Consider the following 8,287-nt stretch of genomic DNA (forward strand, 5'->3'; position numbering starts at 1 on the left):
AGAAATGATTGGACTTGATTTTGGGGGAGGGGGAGTGTGGGGGGGACGAATCGGAGCGACAAAGGGCTGAATCTCAGTGGATCGTGGCAGCAAGGCCACTCTGCCACTTAATAAACCCCGTCGCGTATTTAAGTCGTCTACAGAGGATTCTACCCGCCGCTCGATGGAAATTGTACTTCAAGGCGGTCACCGCGATGCTTCCGTCGCAGCGACTTAGCCAACGATTCGTGCCCTTGGGGGACATAGGCCCCTACTGCGGTTCGGCAAGAGGATGGCAGGTGCATGTCGCTTCTAGCCCGGATTCTGACTTAGAGGCGTTCAGTCATAATCCCGCACACGGTAGCTTCGCACCATTGGCTTTTCAACCAAGCGCGATGGCCAATTGTGTGAATCAACGGTTCCTCTCGTACTAGGTTGAATTACTATTGCAACACTATCATCAGTAGGGTAAAACTCACATGTCTCACGACGGTCTAAACCCAGCTCACGTTCCCTATTGGTGAGTGAACAATCCAACACTTGGTGAATTCTGCTTCACAATGATAAGAAGAGCCGACATCGAAGGATCAAAAAGCAATGTCGCTATGAACGCTTTGCTCCCACAGGACAGTTATCCAGTGGTAACTATTCTGACACTTCTAGCTTTGAATTCCGAAGGTCTAAAGGATCGTTAGGCGATGCTTTCAAGGTTCGTATTCGTAATGGAAATCAGAATCAAACGAGCTTTTACACTTCTTTACCACAAAAGATTTTTGTTCTCGTTGAGCTCATCTTAGGACACCTGCGTTATCTTTTAAAAGATGTGGCGCCCAAGCTAAACTCCCCACCTTACAATGTCTTCCTCCCGGATCGGCCCGCGAAGCGAGCCTTTGGTCCAAAAAGAGGGGCAGTGCCCCACTTCTAATTCACGAAATAAGTAAAATAACGTTAAAAGTAGTGGTATTTCATTTCGTCTTTCGACTCCCACTTATATTACACCTCTCAAGTCATTTGATAAAGTCGGACTAGAGTCAAGCTCAACAGGGTCTTCTTTCCCCGCTGATTCTGCCAAGCCCGTTCCCTTGGCTGTGGTTTCGCTTGATAGTAGACAGGGACATTGGAAATCTCGTTATCCATTCATGCGCATCACTAATTAGATTACAAGGCATTTGGATACCTTAAGAGAGTCATAGTTACTCCCGCCATTTACCCGCGCTTGGTTGAATTTCATCACTTTGACATTCAGAGCACTGTGCAGAAATCACATTGCGTAAACATCCGTTGGGACCATCGCAATGCTTTGTTTAAATTAAACAGTTGGATTCCCCTTGTCCGTACTAGTTCTGAGTTGGTTGTTCGACGCCCGAGGAAGGCCCCTGAAGGAACCGCTCCATGTCCTTCCCTCGTCTGGCACGCGGCGACACGCTCTCGCCGCGGGAGCAGCTCGAGCAGTCCACCGACAGCCGACGGGTTCGGGACTTGGACCCCCGTGCACAGCCCTCAGAGCCAATCCTTTTCCCAAAGTTACGGATCCATTTTGCCAACTTCCCTTGCCTACATTATTCCATCGACCAGAGGTTGTTCACCTTGGAGACCTGATGCGGTTATGAGTACGACCGGGCATGGACGACATTCGGTCCTCCAGATTTTCAAGGGCCGCCGGGAGAGTATCAGACACCATGCGATGTGCAGTGCTCTTCGAGCCGCTGGACCCTACCTCAGGCTGAGCCGATTCCAGGGTGGGCAGGCTGTTAAACAGAAAAGATAACTCTTTTCGAGGCTCCCGCCGACATCTCCGGATAGGCTTCTATCAATACATGCCCTTACGTGCGCTGTGCATGTGGCGCGTAGAGTTAGCCGTAACAAAAGCTCAAGAACTCGCCACTCGCCGAAAACACTTCCGTTTCCACACCAAATGCCATTATAAACCAATATAGAGAAGTTCCCTCGGCGGCGCACGGTCGCCCCGCAGACGTCGCTGGCATGTTTTTGTAAGCGCCCAAAGGCATAGCACGGACGAGCCATGCATGTCGTCAAGCGCCAACGCAACACACCTACTAAGCCCACAGGACGCCCATGACGTCCGCCTTGTAACGCCTCAGTCGCCCCGCAGACGTCGTCGGCATGTGTTTGCAAGCACCCAACGGCGTAGCACGGATGAGCCATGCATGCAATCAAGCGCCCACGCAACACGCCTACTAAGCCCAGATGACGCCTTTGATGTCTGCCTGCTTTCGCCTCAGTTGCCCCGCAGACGTCACTGGCATGTTTTTGTTGACGCCCAACGGCGTAGCACGGACAAACCATGCATGCCGTCAAGCGCCCGCGCAGCACACCTACTAAGCCCACATGACGCCCATTACGTCCGCCTGCCACCGCCTCAAATGCCCCGCGGACGTCGCGGGCTTGTTTTTATAAACGCTGAACGGCGTAGCACAGACGAGCCATGCGTTCCATCAAGCGCCCACGCAGCGCGCCTACTAAGCCCACAGGACACCCTTGACGTTCGCCATCCTTCGCCTTAGCTGCCCCACAAACGTCGCTAGCACATTTTTGTAGACGCCCAATGACGTAGCATGGACGAGCCATGCATTGCATCAAGCACCCACGCAGCACGCGTACTAAGACCACATGACGCCCTTGACGTCCGCCTGGCTTTGCCTCACTCGACCCGTCGACATCGCCGACGTATTTTTGTAAATGCCCAACACTGTAGCACGAACAAGCCATGCATGCCATCAAGCGCCCACGCAGCATGCCTACTAAGCCCAAAGGACGCCTATGTCGTCTGCCTGCCTGCGCCTCAGTCTGCCTCCAACACCTCTACCCCCCTTATATATGCTTAAAAAAGTTTTACCCATGTGACAGGAGTAGACATGGATTTTCCAGAGAATCATAATGGAAATGTACAACCCAAATATACACTTTCAAAGGTACAAACACACATTAGCTTTCATAAATAACTTCAATATATATATAAAAAATATTTTTCAACATTTTTTTTAATTTTTATTTTTTTTTGAAAATTCCAAAAAATTAGTAATAAATTAATAAAAAATAGGGAAAATATCAGAAAAAATATGAAATCAACTCCAAAAATTCACAAATAAATATGGGAACCTTAAAATAAAAATTTTAATAAATTTTAATTTTTAAAAGAAGACGTAAAAAATTAAAAAGCGTAAAAATAAATTATAAAATAATGATTAAAAGTCGGAAAAAATACAGAACTGATCGAAAACACTTCTAAACATGTCAAATTAATGATAAAATATATATTTGCACAAATAAAAGATGTTTCAATATCGTACGAACTGTTAAAGTAATAAAAATGCTGCGAAAGAGCCACGTTTGGTGGAAATGTTAGAGAATAGATAATGGAAAGTCGATGAATATGTTTGTTTTGCCTGGAGGTTGTTTCAAAATCCTTTGATTTATGTACGGCATGAACATCTGCATCTATCGTCTAGAACTCGAACAATGTCGCGCAAGCCAAGACCGATGCGGGCAGGCCACTGCTGACCACTGTGTGCAGGCACGTCCGACGACGGCCGACCGTTCGTGCTTTCCAAGGGCTATGATGGCATTCCACGCCCGACGACGACCGGTCGTCTGTGCTGTCCAAGGGCGATGATGGCATGCCACGCCCGACGTCGTCTTACCATCTGTGCTGCCCAAGGGCGAAGATGGCTTGCCACGCCCGACGTTGCCCGACCGTTTCAGCTAGTCCAAAGGCGATGATGGCATGCGACGCTCGATGTTGTCCGACCGTGTCAGCTAGTCCAAAGGCGATGGCATGCCACGCCCGACGTCGTCTGACCGTGTGTGCCGTCCAAGGGCTATGATGGAATGCCACGCCCGACGATGGACGACCTACTGCGCCCTCCTACTCATCGTGGCCAGGAAATTGCCCTAACGACTGGGTGTAGATCGCGCGCTTAAGATCCATCCATTTTTGGGGCTAGTTGATTTGGCAGGCGAGTTGTTACACACTCCTTAGCGGATTTCGACTTCCATGACCATCGTCCTCCTGTCTTAATTGACCAACACCCTTTGTGGGATCTAGGTTAGCACGCAGTTTGGCACTGTAACCCGGCTTCCGATTCAACCTGCATCGCCAATTCTGCTTACCAAAAATGGCCCACTTGGAGCTCTCTATTCCGTGGCGCGGCTCAACAAAGCAGTCGCACTGTCCTACCTATTCAAAGTTTGAGAATAGGTCGAGGGCGTTGCGCCACCGAGGCCTCTAATCATTGGCTTTACCCGATTGAACTCGCACGCGAGCTCTAGCTATACTCAGGGAAACTTAGGACGGAACCAGCTACTAGACGGTTCGATTAGTCTTTCGCTCCAATACCCAAGTCAGACGATCGATTTGCACGTCAGTATCACTGCGGGCCTCCACCAGAGTTTCCTCTGGCTTCACCCCGCTCAGGCATAGTTCACCATCTTTCGGCTCCCGACAGGTATGCTCACACTCGAACCCTTCTCAGAAGATCAAGGTCGGTCGGCGGTGCACCCCTCAGGGGGATCCCACCAATCAGCTTCCTTACGCCTTACGGGTTTACTCGACCGTTGACTCGCACACATGTGAGATTCCTTGGTCCGTGTTTCAAGAAGGGTCGAATGGGGAGCCCACAAGCCAACGTCTGGAGCGCGCAGATGCCGAAGCACGTCGGAGGCGCGCGCTGCCTTCCACAATCGGGGAGACGGGGTTCCATGGTCGCATTGAGAGCCCAGGATTTGGCCTCCCCACCAATCCACGTTGGTCCACACCCCGAGTCGATCGGTAGACCAGCTCGTCACCTTTCCACATCCGATCGAGGCGCCTCGCCAGCCCCCATCCGCTTCCCTCCGGATAATTTCAAGCACTTTTTGACTCTCTTTTCAAATTCCTTTTCATGTTTCCCTTGCGGTAGTTGTTCGCTATCGTTCTCTCGCAAGTATTTAGTATTGGACGGAATTTACCCCCCGTTTTGGGCTGCATTTCCAAACAACCCAACTCGTAGACAGAGCCTCGTGGTGCGATAGGGTCCGGTCACGATAGGGATCTCACCCTGTCCGGCGTCCCCTTCCAGGGGACTTTGGCCCGATCCACCGCTGATAACGCTTCTCCAAACTACAATTCGGACGACAGAGACACCCGATTCTAAGGCTGGTTGTTCCCGGTTTGCTCGCCGTTATTAGGAGAGTCCCTGTAAGTTTTTTTTCCTCCGCTTATTGATATTCTTAAACTCAGTGAGTAATGTCGCCTGACCTGGGGTCGCGGTCGGAGCGCCTGGTAAGGCGCAGTGAGGGTCGGGGAGTCCAGACGCGTGATGGGCTGTAGTCGCGACAACAAGAGAGAATTGAGTTTCAACAACCCCTTGCCGCGACGTCCGTCGACGTGGACTCACATTTAGGCCGGGCGCACGGGAGGCCATCTTTCGCCCCCGTGTTCAGCCTTGCGACGTGCACTGGAGGACAACGCGATGCGTGACGCCCAGGCAGACATGCCCTCGGCCAAATGGCTTCGGGCACAACTTGCGTTCAAAGACTCGATGGTTCATGTGATTCTAATATTCACACCAAGCATCGCATTTCACTACCTTCTTCATCAATACGAGATCCGAGATATTCGTTGTTGATAGTCGTTTGTGTTATCAGAGCAGCGCGCATCCCCCATGATCCGTGAACAGGGCGCGAGGGGAGGGCTATCGATTGTAGTATTCATTGGCACTTTCCGTGCTGAGGTTCGTTGGTCGCCCGAAGAGCTTGCGCGCGTCGGGCGATAGGAGGGAGGCGCACAACGAGTGAGCTCCGCCCCCAGGTGTTTAAAATGAGTTCGCAGGTCATTCTGCTGTACAGGTTTCGACAATGATCCTTTCGCAGGTTCACCTATGGAAACCTTGTTAGGACTTCTCCTTCCTCTAAATGATAAGGTTCAATGGACTTCTCACAACTTCGCATGCAGCGAACCGCCCATGTCGCCGCGATCCGAACATTTCACTAAATCATTGAATCGGTAGGAGCGACGGGCGGTGTGTACAAAGGGCAGGGATGTAGTCAATGCGAGCTGATGACTCGCGCTTACTAGGAATTCCTCGTTGAAAACCAATAAATGCAATGATATATCCCTATCACGCTGAAATTTCAAAGATTACCCGGGCCTGTTTGCCAAGGCTATAAGCTCGTTGAATAATCAGTGTAGCGCGCATGCGACCCATAACATCTAAGGGCATCACAGACCTGTTATTGCCTCAAACATCCGCAACCTAAAAGGCCGTAGTCCCTCTAAGAAGTTGGCCGTGAAGGGATACCTCCGCATAGCTAGTTAGTAGGATGAGGTCTCATTCATTAACGGAATTAACTAGACAAATCGCTTCACAAACTAAGAAGGGCCATGCACCACCACCAGTAGAATCAAGAAAGATCTCTCAGTCTATCAATCCTTACTATGTTTGGACCTTGTATGATTCCCCGTGTTGAGTCAAATAATGCCGCAGGCTCCACTCCTGGTGGTGCCCTTCCATCAATTCCTTTATGTTTCAGCCTTGCAACCATACTCCCCCCCGAACCCAAAAACTTTGATTTCTCATAAGGTGGCGGCAGAGTCCTAAAAGCAACATCCGTTGATCCCTGGTCATCACCATTTGTAGTTGAGACTAGGACGATATCTAATCATCTTCGAGCCCCCAAATATCGTTCTTGGTTAATGAAAATATTCTTGGCAAATGCTTTCGCAGTTGATCATCTTTCATAAATCCAAGAATTTCACCTCTGACTATGAAATACGAATGCCCCCGACTGTCCCTGTTAATTATTACTTCGATCCTGAAGGCCAATGTAATATGAGCGAAATCCTATAATGTTATCCCATGCTAATGTATATAGAGCGTAGTGTCACGACCCGCCAGATACCCCGGCAGATCGCGACCCGTCCAGGCAGCCAGCAGAAGGCGCAAGGGGCAGACTGCCCAAGCAGGCCCGCAGGCAAAGGGGCAGGCAGCAGTTGGAGGGGCAACCGTTTCAGCAGTTTCAACTGTTACAGCAGTTACAGCCATTGCAGCTGTTACAACAATCAATGGGGCAGCAGTTTCAAGCCTTGGAGAGGCTTGGCAGAACGTGGGGTAGAATAGTTGAGGCTAGGAGTCCTTTTTTGGAAGACTTAGAAGCATGTCTTGTGGGCATGGACTTAGGGGCTTGTATATAGTGTAGCATTTATTTACTCTTAGTCATTAGAGTAGTATAAATAGGTAGTCATTGTATTTGTAATACATCTATCAACCAACATATCAATACAAGTCTTTTCTTTCAAATCTGTCTTTGTTTTCTCTTTCTAAGTTCTCTTAGCGATCCAAGTAGAGGAAGGCTTACTTGAGTCTACAAGATCGTGCAAGAATCGTGAGTAGACCGTCAAGTGTCGCACGGAGTATTGTCCGATTCGAAAAGTCTGTGACAATTGGTATCAGAGCAGGTTCATCGTAAGAGAATGACGAACGAAGGAGACGGCACTAGCAGCACACCCAACGTCCGCACTGATGGTGGCAAGAAGAACAAGAAAGGGAAGAAGTAGCAGACGGGTAATGAACCCAATCTGCCCGGACTTCCCCAAAATGTTCCTCCACCTAGTGTTCCTATACCAAGCGAAGGGCAAACATCTCTCCCTCCCCAGATTGTCGATGGAAATGACGTAGACACCGACGAGGAGTCCGTGGACGTTACTGCCGGACCGGAGTGGATTGCAAGGGTCGAAATAGCGATGCAAGCCGTTGAGATCATAGGCTAGCGCTTGAATAGAACGGGCAGAGATCTCAAAGCTCTTGAAGAGTGCTCCCTTGAGGAAGTTGAGAACGTCCGGAAGGAGTTGGTGGCACACCAGCAAGCCGAGTACGAGACAAAGGAGGCCATTACTTCCTTAGAAATAAGATTTAGGGAAGCACTTGGCACAATCGAGTCGCTTAAGGCTAAGGTGGCAGCACTCGAGGAGGATAGAGAGGTTGGTGGATCCTCATCACATGACCGGGAAAGGGAAGCCAGAGTTGAGGCGCCCAAGCCACCAGTCTTTATAGGTGTCCGTGACGCGCAAGCAGTGGATAATTTCCTTTGGCACTTGGAGAATTATTTCAAGGGTATGCGGGTCCGTAGTGATGTGAACAAGATCAACACGGCTGTGTTGTATCTTTCAGAGTTGGCCATGTTATGGTGGAAGCGTAAAGAGTCTGACATCGCAAAGGGGACGTGCGCGTTGAACACATGGGAGCAGTTCCGTGTGGAGTTCAAGAAGGCGTTCCTCCCTAGCAACGTTGTCTATGAGGCAAAGTGCAAG

The 8,287-nt window shown here is 49.9% G+C and overlaps 1 non-coding gene and 1 pseudogene across 1 annotated transcript; both read right to left on the reverse strand.

Moving 5' to 3' along the window:
• Nucleotides 1–45: 45 nt before the first annotated feature.
• On the reverse strand, nucleotides 46–5,245 carry LOC138339784 (28S ribosomal RNA; annotated as a pseudogene).
• Nucleotides 5,246–5,455: 210 nt separating this feature from the next.
• Nucleotides 5,456–5,611, reverse strand: LOC138339901 (5.8S ribosomal RNA). Its single transcript, XR_011212780.1, has one exon. It is a non-coding gene; the product is annotated as a 5.8S ribosomal RNA (ribosomal RNA).
• Between the last annotated feature and the right edge of the window lie 2,676 nt (nucleotides 5,612–8,287).

This window comes from Solanum lycopersicum, chromosome 11 (genome assembly GCF_036512215.1).
Source record: "Solanum lycopersicum chromosome 11, SLM_r2.1".
Classification (NCBI taxonomy): Eukaryota; Viridiplantae; Streptophyta; class Magnoliopsida; order Solanales; family Solanaceae; genus Solanum; species Solanum lycopersicum.